This window comes from Protomyctophum bolini, assembly GCF_963924005.1.
Source record: "Protomyctophum bolini genome assembly, chromosome: 1".
Classification (NCBI taxonomy): domain Eukaryota; kingdom Metazoa; phylum Chordata; class Actinopteri; order Myctophiformes; family Myctophidae; genus Protomyctophum; species Protomyctophum bolini.
Window position 1 is genome coordinate 28,796,962 of NC_137862.1, and position 15,243 is coordinate 28,812,204.

Below are 15,243 nucleotides of genomic sequence, written 5' to 3' on the forward strand. Positions count from 1 at the left end.
ACCCAGAGCTACTGACGCGGCCTGGGAACAGCTAGGAGATCTGACGTTTTGTCACAATGGCAGAGCTCCAAAAGGCCACGAGGCTGAAACACCCAGTTCGATAAATATGTTTCACACTTTCTGCTGCCATGTTGCTGACCGATCTAACAAGATCGACAGTGTCTGTTGTATGCAAGCCACGCACCCACCCACGTCCCTCCGCTCTGTCTTGGCAGAAAGGATGGAGGATATGAATTTCTGTTGCAGTACTGTACTGCATTCATTCTAACGTTTCTATTGTTTGAATTCACACTTCAAAGGTCTTTGTGTGATATGTAAGGCTTCGGCCCCTCTAAAGTATTCGTCTGTCTTTATCTCTCACCCCTCCCCCCACCCCCCTAGCTGTCTTTCTGTCTGTCTGTCTGTCTGTCTGTCTGTCTGTCTGTCTGTCTGTCTGTCTGTCTGTCTGTCTGTCAAAAAAAAGTGGAACAAAACAATTAAGATAAAACAATGTATGTACAAACAAATATTGAATTATAAATCTGTTAGTCCGTCCGTCCGTCCATCCCTCTCTCTTTCTCTCTCACTCTCTCTCTATGATGTTCACACGCGCACACACATGCATGCACACGCACGCACGCATGCACGCACACACACTCAGGTGAACACCTGTGCTGCAGTCCATTTGTAATTCACATTACTGCTAGCTTTCTCTCCGCGCTCAAAGTGCCGACACAGTGAAGTCACAGGGGGTCACATGCAGGAAGCTACCGTCATATTCCTTGGCACATTAATTTGACCATCACCGCACCATCTGCTTGCCATTTTGTAGACACACACTGAGTGTGAATGAATCAGCCAAACCTAGATATTCATTGCACTCTTCTCTCTCTCTCTCTCTCTCTCTTTCTCTCTCTCGTTGCATTCTGAAATAGACAATTACATTTGTTTTGTCTTTTCAAACTTCAAACATCGCTGTCCCACATTGAAATTATAACATTTTCTCTATATTTTTTTATTTCTTTTGGTATAATATTCATAATTATTTCAATACAATCTCCACTTAAAAGGACCTAAGAAAAATAATAGCACATAAACCCATTATAAATACATTCTTGTTGTTGTTGTTGTTGTTGTTGTTGTTGTTGTTGGTGGTGGCAGTAGTGGTAATGGTTAGAAGAGTTTTAGATTTCCAGAAGTTTCATAGACATAATCCATGTGGCCGTTTGCTTGCTGTGTCAATGACAGAGGCGCGTCGTGTCGGGTGGCCTTGAGCCCCACGTGAGGCACCGTCGAGGAAGAAGCTAGCCAGGCGAGTCGCCGTGCCGAGCGTTGCGACGGCCATCAGACCCGACTCATCGCCGTACGAGTTACGTTCCGATAGGCAGGGAATTGTAAATATTAGTAAATATTAGTTTCCATGCCCCGACAATAGAGATGACACGTTCAGCAGGGGGAGTACTTGACCAGGCTATGTCTGCACCACCATGCACGCGTGCAGTCCGGGTGAAAACAAACACCACAATGTCCAGTATGCCAGTATGGCCATATTAGCCTTATTCCAACTTCCTGATAACGGTTTAATTCGTATATTTAATACAGTGATAACAAATACGCTGTATCGGCAGTTACCGGCAACGCCACACCTGCACGCTTGCTGCCGGAGAATGCACTCGCTCTCTCTCCTGAATTTATCGTACGGTGACTGAGAGACCAACATGTTTTCTCTTAATTGCAATCAATTTGCAATAACCCAACTCAAACTTGAATTCTTAAAAAGTGTGTGTGTGTGTGTGTGTGTGTGTGTGTGTGTGTGTGTGTGTGTGTGTGTGTGTGTGTGTGTGTGTGTGACTGTGTGCGTTGCTGCGTGTTTGTGAAAAGAGCCTTTCATATTCTCCTCCAAAATTAAACTCAATTTAGATGTCTCAAAAGAACCCTGTAATGGTTTATAGGAAAAAGACAGAGGTTATACATATTTCAAGTAATGTTGTTATCTACTCCTCCTTCTCGCTAGTCAACCATCTGTTTCATTATATTACAATAACATTGTTCCTTTGTGCATGCATGTGTCGTGGTAAAACACACACACACACACACACACACACACACACACAGACACACACACACACACACACTGCTGTTTCTGGATAAAACAAGCCACGTCTTTCTATACTTATTACTTCACAGTACTGTATGTGTTTTCCTCTGCGATCGGTAAAGAACCAATCGAAATGTATTATTTATAATGAGCGGTTACTGCATCGTTTCTCAAACCTGTTCATGTCAAGGACCCACACATTGATGTGTATTTGAGTTGAACGTTGTCCACAATTATCTGAACCTTTTCACAATTTTTCAAAAATCTCAAGCTGTCTCTTTCCCATTGTGAACAGTCTTTAACCCATTCTGACCTGAGATCAGATTCTAAAAATGTCAGACGCTCTTCGATTTTTCAAAAATAGCAGACCTACAAGCTCGTAGCGCGCCACTCGGTGGCGCGCTATGAGCTTGTAGATCTGCTATTTTTCAATAGCTAAAGCATAACATGATGCTAACACCAAAATGGGTTCCCGGTCAGAATGGGTTAATAAAAAGGCTGTCAAAGAGTTGTAGTTTTTCGTTTATTTTATGACGATGGTTATCAGATTGGTCAAAGTATAACAATCTAGGCCTGGGCCGGCCGAGCGGTCCAGGCACCTAGGTTGGTAATCAAGCCTGATGGTGTGTCGCGGGTTTGAGTCCCGATCCCGCCGACCTTTGCTGCGTGTCTTCCCCCCATCTCTCTCTCCCTGTCCTGTCAAACTACTGTCAATGTATCAATAAAGGCAAAAAGCCCCAAATATATAAAAAAAATAGGGATGCACGATTAATTGGTATAGCATAATCGGAATCGGCCATATCGGCCATAAAAATGCCATATCGGTATCGGAATGGTCTCAAAATAATACAGATTATTTCATCGTTTTCACCAGCAAAAAATAAATAAAAGTATTATGTTATTTATTGATTGATTGAATACTTTATTAACAGGCTTGGGGCCAAGCCTAGGCCTGTCTCCATTGTGGTCCTCTGTATAATATCGTAATCAGTCAGAATCGGTATCGGCAGATATGACCCTGCAAATAATCGGATATTGGTCATCATTTCATAATTGTGCACCCCTAATAAAAAATGAAAAAATGTATAACCATGCAAACTGCTTCTGAGGGTGAGAAGCGACCTCGCCCTAAAGGGCGAGTTTGTGTGCACGCATCCGCCTCACAGACTGCTGGGCGAGCGCTGGCGCTTTGGCATGGGCAGGTCAGATCAACATGGAATGAATTCTGTACTGGCCATATAAGGAGCATGTCTTGAGTGTACAGGGTTTGATGAGGTCAGATCAACATAATGGAAAGTCAGAACAGGTCAGCTCCATACTGTATAATGAGATCTAAGGGTGGTAGCGGGGACATTCTCTTGAGTGTTTGATGAGGTCCCAGGTAGGGCTGGGCCTTCATTTTCGGGCCTGTTGAGAACTCTAGTTTTCGCCGGCTGCCATGGCGGGGATGCACTAATAATTTTGATAAGGTATAAGTCAAAAGGGAGACATCCTTAGAGTATATATTAATAGAGACGGCACCGGTTTCTCCTCCCATCCACTTGCATTAAGTTGCTCAAAAGCGCATGAGTGTCACGATCGGCAGGAGACAGAACCCAAGCGCAGAGCCACAAGCAGAGAGTTCAGATTAACTTATTTATTAAGTCCAAAACACGGGTAAAGCTTACAACAAAAATACAAAAAGCAGTAAGCAGGAAACTCAAGGAATGCAAAAGCTAAACTAGTTTAAACTCAAAACAGGGTTGCAAAACAGTTCACAAAGCAAACCTTACAAGAAGCCCAAGTTGTAATGTCCAAAATATCAAAATCTCGGAGACACACGAGGAAGACAGGACTGCACGGAACATCTCAGGAACAGATAGTATGTACTCGCAATGTTTGTGTGGAATGAGTCCAGTCTTATGGGGAGCAGGATGATTGGAGAAGTGTCCTCAGGTGTGAAAGGGGCATGGCACTGTGGGGATAATGAGGGAGTGTGAGCAGGTGTGTGGCAAGGACTGAGAGTGGGAATGTAATGTGGGAGTGGTTGACATGGGGACATGGTCTGTAGGGCACCAGACCATGACAGTACCTCCCTCTTAAGGGACGGCTTCCAGACGTCCCACCACGCTGGCCTGGAGCACAGAGCAGGGCGGGTGGAGGGGGCCTGGAGGAGGGGAACCGAAGCTGAGCAGGTGACGTCAGGTGGACGGCCAGGACGCTGATGCCAGGCGTTGGGTGGGGGGCCTGGGGGCTGAGACAATGCATCAGGCGGACGGCCTGGGGGCTGAGACGAAAACGAGATGTCATCTGGTGGGCGGCCTGGTGGCCGGGACGAGACCCTGATGTCATCTGGTGGGCGGCCTGGTGGCCGCGACGAGACCCTGATGTCATCTGGTGGGCGGGACGAGGCAGAGGACATGCGGTCTGCAGGGCGGTCGTGGAGCTGGGCCCATGCGTAGGACCTTGGAGGAGACACCGGGGATGCCTCAGACAGAGGCGGAGCTGTAGACACAGGAGGTGGGGCTGCAGACGGGGCTGCAGGCTCAGGAAGTGGGGCTGCAGGCGGAGCTGCAGGCTCAGGAGGTGGGGCTGCAGGCGGAGCTGCAGGCTCAGGAGGTGGGGCTGCAGACGGGGCTGCAGGCTCAGGAAGTGGGGCTGCAGGCGGAGCTGCAGGCTCAGGAAGTGGGGCTGCAGGCGGAGCTGCAGGCTCAGGAGCCGGGGCTGCAGACGGGGCTGCAGGTCGAGGAGCTAGGGCTGCAGACGGGGCTGCAGGTCGAGGAGCTAGGGCTGCAGACGGGGCTGCAGGTCGAGGAGCTAGGGCTGCAGACGGGGCTGCAGGTCGAGGAGCTAGGGCTGCAGACGGGGCTGCAGGTCGAGGAGCCGGGGCTGCAGACGGGGCTGCAGGTCGAGGAGCCGGGGCTGCAGACGGAGGAGTGCTGGGCAGCGGAGGGCCGGGCAGGCTGAGCTGCGGAGAGCCGGGCAGCAGAGAGCCAGGCAGGCTGGGCGGCGAAGAGCAGGGCAGGAGTTGTCGTTGTTGGAAGCCATGGCGATGACGCCCCCTCGACCTGTTCCCCCTGAAGATAGCCAAGCGAGACCCAAAATACGGGTCTAGGGCCGAAGGTCTGTCAGCATAGGTTGGCTCAGGGAACGTGAGGTCAATAGAGGTGGGTGTAGGACCGACAGGCTGGAGGCCAACAAACCCAAGCCTGATTGACTGGAGATCAGGCTTGTGAGCAGGCTGGAAAACAGGCTGGAAAGCAGGCTGGGTGCAAGTGGGTTGACGAGGAGCAGCCTTAGGAGGGCGGCCAACATTATATTCCCATCTTGTCTTTGCCACCAGTCTGGCAAACTCAGGGTCCTTCCTCCAATAAATGGCTAGGGAATTAAGAAACACTGGGTCTTCGTAAAAATCTTCCCTAGTGACTCCAAAATCCTCCCAAGAAAAAGGAAAGCAGGTATAATGTGCCATGGCTGGCCTCTCCAGTTTGCTTCAAACTAACAAAAATCAAAGTCCAAAAACTAAACTGGTGAGATCTAAGAAAAAGCTTGGCTCTGCTGGGTTCAATGTGGCGAGTACATTCTGTCACGATCGGCAGGAGACAGAACCCAAGCGCAGAGCCACAAGCAGAGAGTTCAGATTAACTTATTTATTAAGTCCAAAACACGGGTAAAGCTTACAACAAAAATACAAAAAGCAGTTAGCAGGAAACTCAAGGAATGCAAAAGCTAAACTAGTTTAAACTCAAAACAGGGTTGCAAAACAGTTCACAAAGCAAACCTTACAAGAAGCCCAAGTTGTAATGTCCAAAATATCAAAATCTCGGAGACACGCGAGGAAGACAGGACTGCACGGAACATCTCAGGAACAGATAGTATGTACTCGCAATGTTTGTGTGGAATGAGTCCAGTCTTATGGGGAGCAGGATGATTGGAGAAGTGTCCTCAGGTGTGAAAGGGGCATGGCACTGTGGGGATAATGAGGGAGTGTGAGCAGGTGTGTGGCAAGGACTGAGAGTGGGAATGTAATGTGGGAGTGGTTGACATGGGGACATGGTCTGTAGGGCACCAGACCATGACAATGAGGCGAATTCACTCCTCCTTCCGGGTAGGAACAGAGTGCATTCTGGGATGGATTGGACCCAAACACATGAACGTGCTGGCCGTTGACTATAATTGCACGCATTCAAGTGCGTTCACATAATGAAACAGCGTTCACGTGTCATCATGAACGTGCGCAATGATAGTCAACGTACCAGCACGTTCATGTGTTTGGGTCCAAACTGCAATATCAAATTCGGCCACTGTGTCCATTTCGCCTCAGGATTTACTCCGGGTGCCATCTCTATTAATATATACTCTAAGGAGACATTGAAGAGGAAGGATGGATGGGGAAGGATCAACATAATTATGGAATGTCAGAACAGGTTCTGAAATATATCCATATATGAAGAAGGGTTTGAGGTCAGATGTAGAGTTGCAGGCCAATAGTGATGACATCAGGGATCTTCATATATGGGCTTAACTGCGACAGCAGACCTGCTGTCGCAGTTAAGTCCATATATGGAGATCATTCACTATGACACTAGGGTGTCCACATCTCCGTCCCTGATGATGTCACATGATGTCACGAGACCTGGGCAACATATATGGTGCCCGACACATATAACCCATATATGATGGGAGATGCTCGATTCCATAGTTAACTGTGACCTTCGGTCGCAATACGTTTTTTGGGTTTGCTGTAATTGCATTTGGCACTTCTCATCTTGATTGATTGATTGATGAGTTTGCAAAAAGTTAATGTTAAAAGGATAACAATTCATCAAGTCATATGAAGACATACTGCCTCGATTCACTAAGCTATTTGCTCAAAAAATGTGAACGTAAAGGAATTTACGCAACTTCCTACGTACGTTAGTAGTCTGATTCATCAATCTGTCTTTGTCTGTGGTTTTTGTGGGAGGTCCGCTCTTTCTAAAATTTAGATTTACATGGGATCAAAGCTTACGTATGTCTTTAGAATGCTTTATTATCCATGCTAAATTACTTACAATATTGCCAACATCTGTCAACACAACACAAAAAAGAAAGAAAAAACACGTCAACAATCTATTGCTTGCTACGGTAGTTATCTAAAATACAACCCAGATAATAATCTCTTCTTTCCATGTGATTGTTCTCACTCTGTTCAAAAACCTGTGGCCTTACCGAGGTTAATTTCAGAACCAAAAATTGATTCAGCTTTACCAAATTGAGAAGGCAGGCGTATGAGTGGAATGAGATGTTCTGAAGCCAGATTGGAATTGATAGATTAGTTTTCTCTCTGTCAAGTCAAGCGTGTGGTTCTCCATCTGGTGAACAATATTCATGGTGTTTTCTCTGACAAGAAAGACAAGGAAAGACACTGTGTTGCAACTCAAATATATGAATACAAGAGGATCCTTAATAACTCCATTTGTCTAAATATAGTGACCCTATACATTTTAAGTAACACTTAAGCCAAAACACACACACAATCTCTTGTGTTTGAACGAACTATGTCCCTGCATGTATACAGTATATGTCACATGGCAGCAAACTGTACTTACTGGTTAATAAAGAAAACAATTTCCCAATGTCTCTATAAAACTGAAGGGAGTGTGTGTGTGTGTGTGTGTGTGTGTGTGTGTGTGTGTGTGTGTGTGTGTGTGTGTGTGTGTGTGTGTGTGTGTGTGTGTGTGTGTGTGTGTGTGTGTGTGTGTGTGTGTGTGTGTGTGCGTGTGCGTGTGCGTGTGCGTGTGGGGGGGGGGGGGGGGTAGATGGAAAGTAATCTACGAAAGGCCACGGTGTGTAAAATTGGATTTTCCATAGGAGCCACCGAGAGGAACAGTTCGATAGAGGTGGATACACACCACCTTGCTTTGTGTTTTCCATTTTTAAAGAAGAACTTCATGAAGAATAATAGTCTCATGTGAATTTCAGAATCTGCATCCATTGTTTGGGCCTTTTCTTCATGCCTCAAGGTTCCCCTGCATTGCAAATAATGCAATTAATTACTGTAACACTGAATCGATAGGGCACAGACACTCAATAAAAAGCTTTTAATAAACGTGATCGCTCTGTCACAAATCCTTTATGGCCCGCACAGAGTTGATCAACAAAGCATCGCGTATTCAGTCCTATGACTTAATCACTTCCAGTTAGTCTAAAGTTAAGCTGCACATGCCATTATGTCAGCATGAAAGTGTGCTATTTTGATTATCATGCAATGTTTTATATACAGTAAGGGAAACGTCGGCCAGGTCAGACCCAGGTCAGACTCCAACATAGTTCACCATCTTTCGGGTCTTATCGCGCACGCTCATGCTCAACCTCCCTGGCGGTACATTGCTACTGTGTGTAGCAGGAATACACACATACAGACTTCTGCTACACTATGCAGCAAAATAAACCTCAGACTGGGAGGTTGGGGTTCGATCCCAGCCGGGTCATACCAAAGACTCTGAGAAATGGGACCCAGTGCCTCCCCTGCTTTGCACTCAGCATCAAGGGTTGGATTGGGGCCCTGCGACGTACTAGTGTCATGTCCAGGGGGTGTACTTGTACATCATGTCCAGGGGGTGTACTTGTATATCGAGCTGCCTCACGCTACAGAAACAGGAGATAGGCTCCTGCCCTATGGGCCCCATGGCTCGGCAATGCTTACTTACTTAGTTATGCAGCAAAATCCTAGCATTTGGCTCCATTGCGTATACTCTTGGAGTTAGAACGCGGAGGAGTTTTACAGTGTGTACACGTTGTCAGCATTGGAACTCACTGAGCTGGTTCACTTTAATGTTCCAGGCGGTGTTTCATCTCTACAGTGCAGGGAGAAAGTTTATACAGGTATAAATAGTGCACTTCACATCGCTTTACCTGTCTCTCTTTACCCAGTCCCAGCCCATCCAAATCTCCCCAGCAGTTGCACACCTTTTACAACACTCACACACAGCACACTCCATACATCCATACACCGCATACATGACTGCTTACTGACATTATCACATCTTATATCAGTTTATTTGATTATTGCCTAATTTATTTTAGTCATAATAATACATACATTTAAAAAAGGTTTGCCTTGTGTGTGGACTCCCTTTTTGTCATGTATTGCCCTAGAGTGCATGGCAAATGGGGGTCCTTACGGTCAGTTTGTTTGATTGTAAAACTCATTTTTTTATTGAAATTTGTTAGTAGGCTACTTTGTTTTGTTGGGAGTTGCACACACAAGTTTGGTTTTGGTTTTGAATTCCTCTTAGGAGCTGGAATCAGAGCACCCTTTTGGCCCCAGAGGTAAATTTTGGGACTTGCGGGTTACAGGGGTAGGTTGGGGTAGAGTTTTTGTGAACAAACCCCTAAGAGACTGGTGCTGATAGGGTATCAGTTTTTTGTTCTGTTCTTTATTTGACCCGTAGTGTGGTTTTTGTGTAGCAATTCTGAGGGTCACAATTTGTGGCTGGAGGGGAGAAATCCTCATGCTCAGTGGCCGACCGTAGGATTAACACCCTAGGATTAGGAAACAGGGGGGGGGGGGCAATACATCACATACATACAAAGTAGTTATCATGAAACATGCGTAAGATAAGATCGTAACAGTGTAGTATAATTATATATAATGTATCTATATACTGTAGTATCTATATAATGAAACTATACATTGGTAGGGTTTTATTTGTATGTAACTTCGTAATGCTACCGATGTTTGAGACCAACACTCTTGTAAAACAAAGTATTGCATTGTGGGTTTGAGCCGACAGGCCCTTTTCATATCAATCAATGAAGTCACCTTAATTCAAGTGGCAGATGACAAAAATAGTCATTTCATATTTAAATTATATTTTAAGGTTATATGTCATGTGGTCTACCTACGGGTAGATCACGATCTACCTTTTGGGCGCCCCTGCTCTAAGCGGTTTATGCATGGGCAGGGGCCTGCTGACCAACCCCTTTAGCTGATCTAACATAAATGTAAAGCAGTAATCAGCCTTGCTGAATGTCACGGTACTAACATTTTCATTGTGATAAAATAAATAGGAACTTGCAAAGTACACTATATGTTCCATGTTCCATTGATCCAAGCCGGAAGACATTGATTGACCATTAAAATGCACGTGCATGGCACAGCCATCTGACCACTTAACACAGTGCCATGGTCAGATGGGTGGGCCACGAACACTTTCAACATTTTCAGACACAGATTTCTAGAAAATACTGAGAACCACTGCCATAGTGGAATAAACAAAAGCATGAGCATCATATCCATGGAACAGTAGAGCGAAACTCAACTGTCTAATATGACTTCTAGAGTGGATGGTGGTTGACAGCATGATTATGAGCAGTAGCCTCATAAATCATTAAACATTTTGCTCGCCATTTCATCTGACACCAACATTTGGGGCACTATGCTAACATGCCACAGTGGCAATGTTTCATGCCTCGTGGTTGGTTGTTGAACCTGGCACAAATTCCGCTAAGAGCGTAAGAGGGTTATTTGTCTTTGCTAGCCTCTGCCTCAGGCAAGAAACAGCAAAAGCACTTAATACCAAACAAGTGACATCTTTTTTTTCTTTTTTCAAATGAGTCGAGTGTTGTCTAAAAACGGAGCTGACCATTGGGCCGGTGGCTGTTGTCAGCGCCTAGTGTGACTTATAGCATTATGTGACTGCACCCGCGGAGGGGCAAACACGCGGGCTTAGCATAAATTAAAGCCTCTAAAAATACCTGCGGAGAAGTTCTTGAAAAACAAAGCGGACCAAAGCTAAAACGCCTGATTTAATACTCTGTCGTCGTACAGCGGTGGTGTCATGCATGCTCCCCCGAAAATGGCAGAACTGGCTACCAGCTCACGGCGAGTATACGCGGTGCGTCGTGAGCTTTTTCGGGGGCGCGACGCTAGAGCATAAATTATAGGCTTAGGACATCTACACTCTGAAAGCACTGGCGTCTCCCTGCTGCTATTGACCAGTCTTAAAATGATATATAGGCCTGGGTGGCTAGTGTAGCGGGCCGGGCACCTAGGCTGCTAAGCCAGCCTGACGACCTTTGCCGCTGCGTGTCACCCCCCATCTCTATCCCCATTTCCTGTCACCATACTGTACATTATCCAATAAAGTCTGTATATATATATATATATATATATATACACACACACACACACACACACACACACACACACACACACACACACACACACAGTATTCATAGTTTAGCTTTCCCTCTCCACACTTTACACCATAATGAGCAATACGTAATACAACTGTTTACTTAAAAAATAACTATTACAAATGATAATAGATTATACTGTTATTATGAGTACATCTAATAGCATTAGAATATGCATTAACTCCCATTAGCCAGTACATTTTGCATAAGTGCGTGCGTGCGTGGCACTGCGTGCGTGCATGCATGTGTGCACGCACGTGTGTGTGTGACTGTGTGCGTGCGTGCGTGCGTGACTATAACTGTGCCATCCTTTATTAATGACTTCCCTCTTTCTATGCATTTTAATATAGTGCAACATTGCGGTATGGTGAAAAATTAAACACTGGCTTTCCTGGCCAGTTGGTCTGTTGCCTACTGCCACAATCTGCCAGTGGGAAAGAGAGCGGCCCGTGACCCACTTAAGATCTCTGAAAAACACAATGCTTTTAACACACAGGCCACAAACCCTGAGCCATAGCATGTCAATGTGGATAGATAAGAGAGATAGTCCCACTCCCAATGGTGCGTGTGCTGCCCATATGTACAATAGCCTACTGTTGCTATACTTGGGAGGGCCAATGGTCCCCACAATTGTAATTAGAGTAGAATGTGAGACAAATTTGGACAAAAGCTCACAACGCCTCGCAAGGATCTTGTAGTTCTGCTGTTTTCACAATATTTATCTGGTAAATGTAATGCCTCTCCTACAATTCCAAGTGCTTTTCAGGGTGTGGTGTCCCCAGTTCAACGTACTGTACTGTACTGTACTGTACTGTACTGTACTGTACTGTACTGTACTGTACTGTACTGTACTGTACTGTACTGTACTGGCACACCCAAAATCATCATATGCAGCTAATGGGTGTGTTTCTCAGTTCAATGAATATTCACATTTAGTCTGTTCAATTGATTGATTGAATAGTCAAAATAGCCAATCTACAAGCTCATATGAGGTGTTCTGAGCTTGTTGATCCCATGGAGTGTAGAGATAGTTGAGATATTGAAATACTAATGGAGGAAGAGTGTGTTAGAGACTCACAAGGGAACATGTGTGTACCCATTTTCATGATTAATCAAAAATGTTAAGCATTTTCTTTCCTAAAGGTTAAAGTGCTGAAACAGTTTTTGATACTAGGCTATATCAATGCATTTAGCTAGGGACCCCCTTTAATCGCCTCAAGGACCCCCCATAACCCATTTCGAGAATCACTGAGTTAGTCAGACCATTCAAGATTTGTGCATAATGTTGCGTTGCATTCAAGCATCATTGCACACCCTGTCACGCATGTTAGTGCGCAACGCACATTTTCATGCCTGAAGATCTTGAAGGACAAGATCCTAGAGGGCTTTTTCTTTTTCTTACTACATTTGAATAAATTATGAATATATTTGAATATTAAACCTTGTGGTCTGAACTCTGAAGGCTGCTTCTACAGTATTCTCAACCGTTTCTGTTCAATCTGGAAGTGAAACATTTTCATACAATACATCTATCCAAACATTTAAAACTAATTTAAAGTAATTTCTGTGTTGTAGCCTAAATGTATACTGTTATTCATGTTAACAGCGGCACATATTATATTGCTGTTATTGGAATGTTAATTCTGAGTGGAAATTGGAATGCAAGCACAGACATGTATAAATATTGGCTATGCCTGGAATGAACTGTGTGGAGATTTGGATGGGCTGGGACTGGGTACAGACAGACAGGTACAGTGAACTGCTATTCATGCGTTCTTCCAGTTCTGTCATCGATGTGAAGTGCACTATACCTGTATAAACTTTCTCCCTGAGCTGTAGAAATGAAACACAAACTGGAACATTAAAGTGAACCAGCTCAGTGAGTTAGAATTAACTGACGTGTACACGCTGTAAAACTCCTCCACGTTCTAACTTCAATAGTAAGCCTATACAAAATGGAGCCAAAGATAGGATTTTTACTGTATAGTGTAACAGAAGTCTGTATGTGTTTGTAGTCGTGCTACAGTAGTGATTATTAAGCAATAATTAAGCCACAAGAGGTCTCAAGTTACGGGGTATTTTATAATGGCTTAGAGGCGTAGTGAGACACGACGCCTAGCGCAGTGTCTCCGACTCTTTCAGCCATTGTAAAATACACGGTAAACTGGGACCTCGAGTGGCTTATTGCTTTTCTAAAACGGTTAAACATATAGCAATATTAACCTCACAAAACTATTCCTAATTCACAAAAGTATAGCTACACTTTGTGCCGCTTTGCGCCCTGCCCTGCACTTTTATTATACCAGAATCACCTCTCCACCTGACCCACCTTGAACAACAGCCAATCTAGCGCATTGTTGCTGCTTTACACACAATTGCACTTTCCAGCTGCCTTCTCACCAACAAAAAAACATTAATCTTTTTAGACACCATATATTTCATTTGGTAGATCCGCCCCTTCCGCCCGGAGCCATATGAGCGCGCCAGCGCGGGCGGTGCTTAGACGCCAGCACGGCCAGTGTTTGTGAGGCAATGAAGTGCTCCCTTTCCCCAGTTCTGCTACAGAGATCAATGTAACGCAGCTGGGAATGATATAAAGTTATTGAAGGTGTGGATTATCGTGATATTTACCATGGCAACCAGCCAATCAGAATCAAAGTATTGCGACTAATTTGTGCTACATTTAGAAAGACTACTGTCTATTATAGGTTTTGACGATAACAGTGGAGAGAATGAAATTGATGATGTGACTAACTGTGTTTCTGGAGGTTTTGTTTAATAATCCAGCTAATGATTAAGTAATGGTTCATTAATGATAATTTCTCACTATTACAAGGAGCAGGCTCCTCTGCACATAATATAGGCCCCGGTTTACCTATAAGTCTGTAATAGGCAGGTAGCTTATATAGTGTAGGTGCAATGCATTGCAGAGGATAGAGCAAATGAACAGCAGATTATTTTATTTAGAGCAGTAAAGCATCTTCAAGGAAAACTTTGCCGAACTCCAACTCCAAATCCCATTGTTCTGTGAGAGAATACTATACTGTAGTGGCATAAAGTCAAACACATTGTTGCACGTCATTATAAGCTTACATTCTGAATGCTCCACATTTGCCATTCCAGAAAAGAAACTACAGTATGAAAACACTGAGATGCAGGGAAACGTTTCCCCAAAGACGCCTCCATCATCCCTCACTCCCTCACTCCCTCACTCACTCACTCACTCACTCACTCACTCACTCACTCACATGCACTGCAGTAGGGAACGGGAATCGGGACCAGTATTCTTTTAACACCTCACTGATTGGCCCTCAGAGTGCAGCTGTATTTCTTCACTGATCTTGCCATGCTGGCTGCAGAGAGCTGGATGTATTCACCATTAACCCTGGAAGACCTGACGTCGAAATTAAAAAAAAAAAATCTTCTAAAGCCTGACATTTTCTGAAATACAGTCTATATCAGTGGTGCTCAATATTTCATTTCAAGGACCCCAAAGATTATATGTAATTGGCCTGAAAATATGTTGTTCCAGGGACCTTAAAACACAAAAAGGGATTCCCGCCCAGAATGGTTTAAATGACTGTGCAGTCTGCTTCCATAGAATCCATGCTGCTGCATTATGTAAGCTCCATGCAGCAAGGCCACCATGGTGACAGGGCTTCACACAAAGGCCTGACACCAGATGATATGTGCATCTGCTCGTTTTGTCAGCAGTGGTGGAAAAAGTACTCAATTGTTTTACTTAAGTAAAAGTACCAATACTGCCATTTAGAATTTAGAAGTTAAAATGTACTTGAGTAAAAGTACAAAAGTATCGGCATCAAATTGTACTATTGGGAACATTTGTTCCCAATAGTAATACGCATGCACGCACGCATGCACGTACGCATGCACGCAACACACACACACACACACACACACACACACACACACACACACACACACACACGCACGCACACAACACAACACAACACACACACACACACACACACACAGTTAAGCTA